This window comes from Oryctolagus cuniculus, chromosome 2 (assembly GCF_964237555.1).
Source record: "Oryctolagus cuniculus chromosome 2, mOryCun1.1, whole genome shotgun sequence".
Lineage (NCBI taxonomy): Eukaryota > Metazoa > Chordata > Mammalia > Lagomorpha > Leporidae > Oryctolagus > Oryctolagus cuniculus.
Window position 1 is genome coordinate 73,452,604 of NC_091433.1, and position 12,229 is coordinate 73,464,832.

A 12,229-nucleotide genomic window follows, 5' to 3' on the forward strand; every position below is an offset into this window, starting at 1 on the left:
AATTCCTTGAGAAGACCAGTAATTTCTTACTTTCATAGCCCCAGTAATTAACTTAGACCCTAGCACAGATAAGAGCCTCAGTAAATACTGCATAAATAAATGATGCCTATGAATAAAAAGATAATTGGTTACTGTGTAAGAAGCAACCAAAGAGGGCCTGGCATTGTGGTTTAATGGGTTAAGCCACTGCCTGCAATGCCAGCATCCCACATAGGTTCTGGTTCAAGTCCTGGCTGCTTCACTTCAGATCAAGCTCAGTGCTAATGTGCCTGGGAAAGCAGCAAGGATAGTCCAAGTACTTGGGTCCCTGAAACCATGTGGGAGCTCCTGGCTTCTGACTTCTGCCTGGCCCAGCCCCAATGCTGTTGTGGCCATTTGGGGAGTAAACCATTGATGGAGATTATCTCTCTCTCCCTCTCTCCCTCTCCCTCTCTCCCTCTAACTCTCCCAAATAAATAAAATAAATCTTAAAAAAGCAACTAAAGGGACACTGCATCTGGAAAAGACAGCAGTGAAACAGTGAAGGACAACCAGAAGAAAGGTTTCTGATTATAAACCAGGCATTTAGAGATAATACAACACAATCTAAAGCTTGGAGCTGGTACTTAATCTAGTGGTTAAGATGCCTGCATTCTATATCAGAGGGTCTAGGTAAGATTCAAAGCTCTGATTCCTGTCTCCAGCTTCCCAATAATGAAAACCTTGCAAGGCAAAGAAGATAGCTAAATAATTGGGTCCCATACCAACAATATGGGAGATCTGGATTGAGTTTCTACTTCCTGACTCTGGTCCTGGACTAGCCCCAGAAATAGCAGGCATTTAGAGTGAATCATTGAATGGGAGCACCATGTCCCTGTCTCTCTCTCTGCCTCTTTCTCTCTGCCACTCCAACAAAGGTTGGTTGTTTTATTAACTATTGCAATAAGAAGGCTTATGAGATTAGTTTTCATTTGATCATTTATTATTTTAATAGAATAAAATTTCTGGGTACAGATACAGACCTAGCAGTTAAGATCCTAGTTGAAACACTTATGTCCCATATCAGAGTGCCTGGATTCAAGTCCTGGCTTTCCTCCTGATTTCAGCTTCCCGTTAATGTGTGCCCTGGGATGCTGCAGGTGAGCCTAAGTAGTCCCATCACCCATGTGAGTGGTTTTTGCCTAACTCAGTACCAGCTAGCTGGTGCAAGTATATGTGAAGTTAATTTGGGGATGGGAGTGCTCTGTCTTCTCTCTCCCCCCTTCATTCTCCTTGCCTCTCAAATAAATAAAAATAATAATAATTGCCCCTCTCAATGATAAGGGACTTTACCAATTAATCCCTTCTCTATTGTACAGCTGCTAAATTCCTCCAGTGCAATGGCTCAAAAGCAATGAAAGTGGGTGTGTTTCTTTCTCACATAAGAGTCCAGAGACAACTTAATAGGACTGGCCTTTGGAGTGGGATCGGGGGGCCCTAATTCATACAGTCATTCAGAGACCCAGGATAACAGTGCCATCACCAACCAAAGAGGGTGAAAAGGAAGGTATGGAAAAAGTTCACCTGAGAAGCATTTATAGGCCAAGAGTAGAAGTGGTATAAATCACTTCTGCGCACATTCAGTTGAAGATAATTACTTACATAGCCACATTAAATACAAGGGATGCTGGAAAATGAAGAGCTAAGCAGCCATACCCTAACTATTATGGAAGAAGAGAAGAGGCTATAGTCAACAGCATGCACTCTCTATTACATCAACTTAAGGGGACAACAATAAGGACTCATTATAAAGGACTAGAGAGAAAGATGTTCAAATTTTATACTTGCATGCACACATACACAAGACTTGGGAAGACTCATGTCTAAAACAAGCCAAATATATTGGGGGTAAAAGCATCATGGGAGTTAACAACACTTCTAAATCACCTTCATTACTTTTTTAGGAAACACTAAACTGCTGTTATTCAGTTTAGGTTGACAGTTCCACAAATTTCATTTTATCCCCTGCAGACTGTATTTCTCCTTACAAAGTCCTAGACATGGCCTCTATTGGCTTGAAATTTAATGTTGTTTGCACTACCATTCTCCCTAGCTTTGCTTTCTCAAATCTGGCAAAGAGCATCTGTAACTCTGGCCTTTTCATAAAACATTGCAGTAAGATTAAGAAAACATTTAGGTCTGGCCCTCCATCCTTGAATGCTGAAAGAAGTTGAATATAAACAGATGTTTCTGCTATACCTTCATAGACCTACTCACACTATCTAGTGGATAATGAACAAAAATTTCCATTACTGACCTACAGATTAAGATACAAAAACTGGATTCAATCACCTACAGGTAGTAAGGTCACAGTCTTTAAATTTTTGCTCTTCAATTATAAAACTGAGTTATTTCTAAACTAAATTTGGTGACAAACTAACTGAAATACTCAATATATCCAACAAGAATAACTAAAAACTCAAAATCTAAAATCTAAGCAACAAAAACAAAATAAAAGTCTCTGTAAATACATATAGGTATATAGTCTTGAATTTTAAATTCTAACAACCTTCTTTCATTAATATTGTAAAATTCACTCTAAAATATCAAACTTCAAAATAATAAAACTACAGCATATCTGATTTTGAAAACTATTAATTGCAATTATAATTAATTCAATGAAATTACAATTTCTTGGCTTCATATGTGCATATTCTAACTAGACATATTAAGAAAATATAGACATTTAATATTTAAGGTAAGGCATCATTGGAGCATTTTTATATGTGATAAATTTTACTGAAATGGAATTTTTCATATCAAAAAAATCTTGATATACTCCTGAAAAAACTATCCAAGCATAGACATCAGAACTGGAACATGAATTACCTTATTTGTAAGTTCAAGGGTACAAAGTAGAATATAAAATCAAAGAAATCTAGAGCTACCAAAGAATTTAAATTTGTCTTTTCTTATTATTTTTCTAGGAAATTATATTTTCTACCTTCCAAGAAATTACTTTATGGGAATTGCTTGACATTTTTTTTCACATTTGTTAAAAATGTTTAGGGACTCTTCTTTCTAGCTCTAGAGAGTCCCATCTTTTCTGTTTTACTGAGAAAGTATGTGCTAAAGTCTAGACCTTTATTCTCACTAGATCTTTATTTTTCTACTCTCAAAAATGGAAAATTTCTATGGAAATAAAAATTTCAAACATACTTGTACAATAATGTACATAATTTGCTAATAAAAGTAAGTAACGATCATTTTTAGGTAACTATGTGTATCCTCTGCGTTATACTGACAGAAATCATGATGAGAAACTGAAGGAGCCACAGAAATAACAAATGTTGCATTTTAATTTGTCTCATCTTTCCAAAAGAAATAAAAATATTGTGTCAATGCAATTACAATGTTTGGAATTTCAAAACCCAGAGTTTTACAACTTGTACTTAGATGTTACTTCTTATGGTAATGAAACTAGGGCCTTCGGGAACCTCAGTACATCACTATCCTTACCATGAAGAACAGAAAGCAAAGGTTCACTGCCAAGGCACAGTCTCATGTTACTCCAGGTCAGTGACTCAAAAAATTTACTCTGTGGTAAGGTTTGGCTTTCCCAGGGAGTCAAGATTAAATGCCAGATAAAGGATTCACTACTTGACAATTAGAGAAACTGATGCCTCCAGGCTGATAATACTCTGAAGAGGTAACTTGAAACAATTATATCAATTATCTAAACACTGTATAATGTATTATCTTTTAGCAACCAAGAAACAGAAATGAGAATGAAGAATGGAAGAAGAAAAAAGAAAAATCATTTGTGTTAACCAGAATCATTTAGATAACTCATCCTTATTATTTTATTTAAGATACAATGCAAGCTATTAAATCAATATTAAATTTCAAAATAAAGAATGATTTTTAAAATGTATTTGATTTCACATGTAAAATATTGAGCATTTGGTATTACAACCTACTTGATGTTGGCCAACTGTATGAACAATCTGATAAAACATTAAAGAACAAATAATCTCTTAAATTTACATTTATTTTCTATTTTCTTGGCAAAAATCTTATGGAATATACATAAATTATATTCAAGTATGTAGAAAACTTGTTTGAGAAGCATTACATTGGCTTTCTCATATATATATATATGAGATATATATATATGATATATATATTGTTTTTTAAAGGTGTCTAAGAATGTAAAAGAGGTAACATTTTACTAGCTTACTGGGTGATTGAAAGGCCAAGCATCAAATTCCCTGTATGGGAAAATCCCAAAGTACTCTAAATGAAATAATCTGATCCTTAGTAAACGTGTCTCTGTGGAAATATATACAGCTAAAGACAAGTCAATAATGGGAGAATATTTCAAAAAGTCCATGGAAAATGGAATGAAAAGATTTTGAAATCCATCCATAAAGCATCCTTAAAAGTGAAAAGGAAGTTATGAAAAATGAATAGCATGTAAAAACAATTCATGAATTTTGAAAAAAAAATTTTTAGACAGGCAGAGTTAGTGAGAGACAGAGAAAGGTCTTCTTTTCCGTTGGTTCACCCCCCAGATGGCCGCTATGGCCAGCACCCTGCGCTGATCCGAAGCAAGGAGCCAAGTGCTTCCCCCAGGTCTCCTATGCGGGTGCAGGGCCCAAGCACTTGGGCCATCCTCCACTGCCATGCCGGGCCACAGCAGAGAGCTGGACTGGAAGAGGAGCAACCAGGACAGAACCGGCACCCCAACTGGGACTAGAACCCGGGGTGCCGGCGCTGTAGGCGGAGGATTAGCCAAATGAGCCAGGGCGCTGGCCTGAAAAATTTTTGTACCAAAATAAACATAATTCCATTTTTCGATGAATACTTTAAAGTACCCTGGTCTTTCCCTGGCTGAGAGTGAAAAAAGAAAAAAAAAATGTTGCTAGATAAAGCCAACTGGCTCTGATTTTAAATTCTATACTTACATTTTCTAGTACCACACAAGTTCTTTACAAGTTTATACGTTACTTTAACATATATCATCTTATCATTTGATAGGAAGATCATAGACGTGTATTTTTCTAAGGTAGTAGTGGCACATAGTGGTTTAGTAGGCAGATCTCATCTTTTCTTGTCTGTTTACGGACAAAGGACCTTGCTCCCGCAATACCTTTCTTGCTCTGCCAACCTCACCACATTTCCCTTCTCTGCTGAATGCTTCTCTTCAGCATACGAACACACAGCAACCACACAGTTGCTATTTCTCCCTTGATGGAAAGCTCCCTCTTCCACTTCTGCCTTTGGCCACCCTTCCTCTCCTCCCCGTTGTTTCTCTCCTATCCATTACAACAAGGTTACTGGAGGAGAGAGCTGTGTACATTTCCTGTCTCCTATTTCCTCTCACTCTTTTGAACTCACTTCAGCAGCCTTTTCCCTCTACCACTCCACTAAAACTGCTTGTCAAGGTCATCAATGAACTCCCTATTGCTAAATCCAAAGGTCAGTTCTCAGTTTTCATTTAACTGCATTTGACACAGTTGATAAATCTCTTTTCTGTGAAATAATTTATTTTTTCAGTTTCCAAGAACTCATTTGTCTTTTTCCTCACCTCTCTGGCAGTTCTTTTGGTGCTTTTTCGTTCTTCTCCTCTAAATGCTGCCCTAGGGCCAGTCTTTGGACCTCGTCTTTTTCAAAATCTACAAATTACTCCCTTGATGATCTCATCTAGCCTTTAAATATTATATACTGACAAATCCAAAGTTTATTTCTCCATTTCCTACAATAATATACATTCCTAGAAGGTTAAATTTTTTTGCAGTTTGCATTTTTCTTCTTTGTTTTCAAAATTTTATTTAAGGTATACAAACTTCATATATTTCACTTATATAAATTCAGGAACATAGTGATTCTTCCCACCCCATCCTCCCTCCCGCCTGCACTTGGTGGATGGTTAAGAATTTTTGTTTTCACTTCAGTTTCTCCACTGCCTAAAAAAGTTTCTAGGTTGTAGCAGACTCTTGAATATTATTTTAAATATCAAATTAAAAAAATCAGTAAATATCTGGTACCAATATAGTAATATAGTAAAACATGGCCAATCTTTCTTCTTCTTCTTTTTTTTTTTTTTTTTTTGGAATGGGGAATCTGATATTGACTTATCCTCAAGTATTCTTTGAATACTAAAAATAGGACATATAACTTTCAAACCACAAGAGAAATGATAAGAAAACAGGCCCAATCTCACGTCATGTGATAAAAAGAGTACATATCCAACAAATACAACAAAAATAAACAGAAACATGTTTTCAATCACAATAAATGTGACAGGCTTTAATGTCCCCACTAACAAAGAGCAATTCTCACATTGTGTTTTTTAAAAAGTCATATAAATTTTCCTTGTAAGAGTCACAGTTAAACATTACCCAGAGTATTTGAAAGCACATGGAGTTCACGGTCAAAAGCATTAAATGAAATAAAGAATAATACACCAAGAACATATTACACACATGATCTGCTTAAAATTATATAATGGAACAACTGTTAAGAATATAGTAAGAATCATAATCAATTCACAATCAGGACTGAGACATCCAAAGATCCTTATTTTAAATAGATAGATCAAATAGAGAAACTGTAAAAAAGCATCCAAGTAACAGAATAAGGTGCTCATTAGCATTGATATTAATAAATATAGATTATAACAATGACCATTTAAATGTGATAATCATATTCACTTAATGAAGTATCCATTTAATATTATACTCATACAATATGTTTCCAAATACATTAAAATATGCCCATCTTAAAGGGATGCCTATTATTTCTATAATATTTTTTAATTTATAAGAATAAACTTCTATTGTTCAAGGAAACAACATTCCTAATAAGATTATGAAAACCAGCACAGAAATGATAAAAATCAAGTTTAAAGCAGAAAAAAAGGCAAGATGTTAACAGGTAATTCCTACAAGAGAATTGATCAACAAATAAATTCTCCACAACACTAATAATAGGGAAATACAAATTCTAACTAATATTATAATATTGTCAAGCTTAAGTCAAAAGTGGGACCAGCACTGTGGCTCACTTGGTTAATCCTCCACCTGCAGCGCCGGCATCAAATAAAAAAAAAAAAAAGATTAAGTCAAAGGGCAACCCCCAGGCCCTATTACTTATTGCATGTAAAAGTATATCTTTGTACAACCATTTTGAAAAATAATATGGAGTTTCAATTAAAATTTAATAGCTATGGGCCTAACAATTTAACATTTGCATCTTCTTGGATCAATGTCTATTCACCACAGCATTATTTCTAATAATGAAAAATTAAAACTTTCCAAATTTTCATCATCAGGACAATGCTTACATAAATTAGACCACATCGTTTTGAACATCTGTGGCCATTAGAAAGGATACCATAAATCTAGATATATAAGAGTCACAAGATATGTACTTGGGTGAAAGAAGCAAGTTATACAAGCAAAAAAAAAAAAACCTCATGTTTTATAGGAATATATACTCAGATTTATGTAAAGATACACAAAAATTTTGGAACGAATTATTTTTTAAAAAGCAAATAGAACATGTATAATTAGCCCAATATTACAAAAGAGTTAACTTACTCTATACAAGCCTTCATCTAGGTCACATATATAGCAAATGAGTCTGGGACTAGAACTTATGTGTTGTAACACCCAATGCAATGTTCTTTACTATCAAACAACCTGGCACACTGGAATAAAAGTACATGGGTTTTACAATTCTTCAGGCCTATAGTCAAATGCCAGCTTCATCACTTCCTAGTTAGGTAGCCTTGGAAAAAATACTGAAACTTTCTGAACTTGTAGCATATTTAACTGTAAAATGAACAAATAAATACTAACTCTGCAAATTACAAAGATTAAATGAAAAGCAAATGAGAACACTCCCTTCTCTCTTGACCCAAAGATTCAGTTTATCTAGAGCATCCATTCTACTCATTAGCCAGGTTCAGAAATAGTCCTTGGCTGCTCAGCTGTATCCTTAAAGTTTAAAATATCAAGTATATGCAATAAAGCATATACTTTATAGTGGCACATTAAGTTGGATGCTATCTATGGCCATGGTGACAAATCTATGCCAACTGGCTTGCATTTCCTCGTGGTGTGCATCTGCCTCATGCTCAGTCGGGTGGACTAAGACCCTGTAAGTCGCCTTTCACTGTCAGCTCTACAGATCTACATCATGTAGTATTCCATTTAATTCTTGACTGATGGTTCACCCTTAATGACAAAATTTCTGGCTATACACTGAGTCACTGTGTTCTAGGCCAGGCTACACAATGAGTCCATGATAGTTTTTCTAGTTTACAACTGAGAGAAAGGAACACAATACACCATTAACAGTTTGAATTATTCTTCCCTAAATAAATCACCCTGAAACTTCCCCAACTGTGTTAGTCAGCTTGGATCACCGTAACAAAATACCAGATTGAACGGCTTAAACAATGGAAATGTATTTTCCCATAGGTCTGGAGGCTAGAAGTCTGAGATCAAGATGCTAGCCTAGGTATTTTCTGGCAAGGGCTCTCTTCCTGATTTCCAAATGATCACCTTCTTGCTTTTTTCTTCCAAGGCCTTTCATCAGAGTGTGTGGACACAGTAGGGAGAGCAAGTGAGCAAGCTCTCTAATCTCCATCCTATGATCTCACTTAACTTGAATTAGTTCCTTAGAGGCTCAATCTCCAAATACAGCCACACTGAGGGTCAGGGCTCCAGCATATGCATTTGGGGAGGACACAAACATTAGACCTATAATAACCACGGGGTAACCAATCTGCCCTTTTCTCAACTCACAGGCCTTAAAAATGTTCTGGCAGGTCATTGACATCAAGCTCAGATTTTACTCTCTGGAACAACTTGATTATTTGGAAATTTTACTATGGACCCTCTCTTTTGGATCATATATCAACAAACAAAAAATAGTAAGTAATACCAATCCTAGAACCCTCAGGTCACCTGTTCCTACTGTTGGGGGAAAGGAGCAGTTTTCTATTTGCTAGTCCCAACTTGAAGTTGCCTGCCCATGAACCAGCCTAAAAGTTATCTGCAGCCCAAGGTGGGCAAACTCTGCAGGTCAGTTCTGGCACACGATGTCCTGGGTGCCAGCCTTTGCCCAGTGGCACTCCAGCAGGAGACTTCTAGATTGCCAGTCCCAGCCTGTGTTTGTCTCCAACCTCAGCCCAGCAAATGTGGAAAGGCTGTAGCTGCAAACACAGCTTCTCCAATAAGGCTGAAATCCCAACCTAGGGAGGTAACTAACTCTCCTTCCAAATATTTTCCTTCCTAGGGTATTCTCCCTCAGCTAGTGTCTTCTTAAAGGCTATCTCTCTTCTAAAAATCCCATATTAAAGATGGGTACATGTCATTATACATTGTCAAAATCTAGACTATGTAACACCAAGAGTTGCACACATAGAGAACATACTCTGGGTAATAATGATTTCTGAATGCAGGTCTATCAACTCTAACAAATATACCATTCTGGGGCAAAACATTGATCATGTGGAAGACTGTACATGTGCAGGGACAGAGACTTTATGGGAACTTTCTGTATTTTCTGTTCAGTTTTGCCATGAACCCAAAAATGCTCTTTAAAATATATTTTTAAAAAAGAATAAGAAAGTCTACTGAAAGGCTATTTTCTTCAATATGGCTATTTAAAAATTCAGCATACTTCAGTAGTATGTACCTCTTTAAAAGACTAGAAACAAATACATCAAAATGTAAACAACTATTAATTCTGAATGACCTACATCATTAACGTTTTTTTTAAAAATTTTGTTTGAACAGCAGAGACAGACAAGGATCTCTATCTGCTGGTATACTCCCCAAACGCCTGCAATAGCCAGAGTTGGACCACACTGAAGCCAGAAGCCAGGAACTCCATTAAGTCTCCCACATGAGGGCAGGGACCCAGGTCCCTAAGTCATCATCTGCTGCCTTCAAGGGCACATATTAGCAAAAAGCTAGATCAGAAGGAGGAGATGGGACTTGAAACAGGCACTCCAATATGGAACGTGGGTGCTCCCTACTGTGTCTTAACCACTGTACTAATATGACTTCTAAAAGGGAGTATAAGAAAAATGCATGAATGACTAAAAGATATTATAAATTTTTTAAATAGTATTTAATTTTTCTGCTGAAATCATTACTGAAGAGAATGAGCAAGTTTTTAAAATCATATATTACTTAGCTTTGGGAGTCCACTCCTAACACATTGCCACTTTAATCTCTAGATCTTGAGTGTCATTTGAATTTGACAGGAATGAAGCCCAAAAAGGCACTATCTGAAAACAAGTTTATAGAAGTAATATTTAATTTATAAAAGAGTTTAAAACATTTTCAGAGAAATTAAGGAATGGAGAAGACATAATAACCAAAGAAAATATTAGAAAAGCTTAAATGATTTAATTAATTAATTTATTTGAGAATGGACACAGATAGAGAATGAATCCCATTCATTGTTCACATCTCAAATGTCCACAATGGCTGAGACTGGGCAGGCTGAAGCTGAGAACTGGAAACTCAATTCTGGTCTCCCGCATGGGTCTCCCACATGGTCTCCCAATTACTTGATCTACCACTGCTACCTCCTATGGTCTGCATTAACAGGAAGCTGGAGTCAGCAGCCACAATCTGGAATCAAACCAAGGTAACCCGATGTAGAATTCAGGCTTAACTCCTAGGTCAATTGCCAGCTCTCCAAAAGTGATTCCTATGACATCTAACCGATAAAGTGATAATAAAATTTAATGACGAAGTCATTGTCAAAGAGACAGTGGTAGAACACTAAGACTGAATCTCTACACATCATACCTCATTTGAGAAATAGCATTTTAAATGACATAATTAATATTTAAGTCTCTAACTTGGCTCTCCAGTTTTTATACCTGGAGAGAATTATTTCGAGGTTGTTTCATCATCTAAGAAAATTTCTGAAAAAACATCCAGTTTGAAATATTCAGTTATGCAGGAAAGAAGAGAAAAAGGAGGAGTTTCCAAAAAATGGAAAAAAATCCTTCTCTATGCCCGAATACATATGTAGTGTTTGCTTGCATGGAGCCACAGCAGGCTCATAAATTCCCAGCAAATGACAGAACATGCATCTGGAAAATGGCTGCACACCAGATTCACTGTGTGGTGGCTGGAAGAAGACTCAGGCTGCTGAACTTCTCCTACCACAGGAAACTAAGTCATGAGGTGGAAAGCAGATTCTCTTTCAGGTTTCATCAAGGCAGTAGCATTTATTTGTGCAGATCGTGATGACTGAGGACTAACTAAAAACAACACAAGTTTATACATATATTGTTATGTGTGGTAGACACACATTTACTGATTAAAATTATTATGTAAACTTTGGGGGTTATCAGTTCTTACAATAAGAATTTAAAGTTAAGTGCATGATGTTTGAAGTTGCTGGTATGTATAGTAGGGGAAATAAGTGTTCTTGATGGTTAACATAATATAGAAAGTTTTCTTACACAAGAAGTTATAACATAGTAATAGTGCAATTTAGAAGAAAGAAAATCCATTGTCAGGGTGAACATTTAGCCCAGCAGTCAAGACAGTAGTTAAGATGCCTGCACTTCGCATTAGAGTACCTAGGTTGGATTCCTGGCTCTGGATCCTGACTCCAGCTTCCTGCTAATGCTGACCCAGGGAGGCAAAAGTGATGGTTCAATTAGATTCATTATCACACATGTGGGAGACCTGGATTAAGTTCTCAGCTCTTGACTTCAGCCTAGTTCAGTTACACCATTGTAAGCCTTTGGAAGGCAAACCAGCAGATGAGATATCTCTCACACTCTCTCCTTCTCAAATAAAAGTCTTCTTTTCATTTTACAGGTGTTTAAAATGGAATATATGTGCATGGTACCTCTCCAGCTTTGGATGGGTAACACAGTATACTCTAAAGGTTATTCCTACAAGGAAGTGCTAACTGGAGAGATAATGGAGTAAATACCTGTGCAGTGGAGGAAAAGCTGGAAATATTCTTCATTGTGTTGAAGATGGCAAAGTGGTTACCTGAGTAAATATCTACATAATCACATGGAGGAGAGCCAAATGCAGGAGTCCTCCTGCTAATCAGTATACTCACCTAGAATTGTTACATAAATAATAATTAATTATTTCAGTTAATCCACTGAAATTTGTTACTACCAACTAGTCCACTTTAACTAATACAGTCATATTTTAAGATGATTCTGTATATCAAGTTGGTTATGAGACTTGGAGATATTGATGGCTTG

The 12,229-nt window shown here is 36.3% G+C and overlaps 1 protein-coding gene across 6 annotated transcripts in view; it reads right to left on the reverse strand.

Annotated features, from left to right (window-relative positions):
* MICU3 (mitochondrial calcium uptake family member 3) overlaps positions 1-12,229 on the reverse strand; it is a 136,791-nt gene that overhangs the window by 107,791 nt on the left and 16,771 nt on the right. The gene's annotated exons all lie outside the window — the stretch shown is intronic.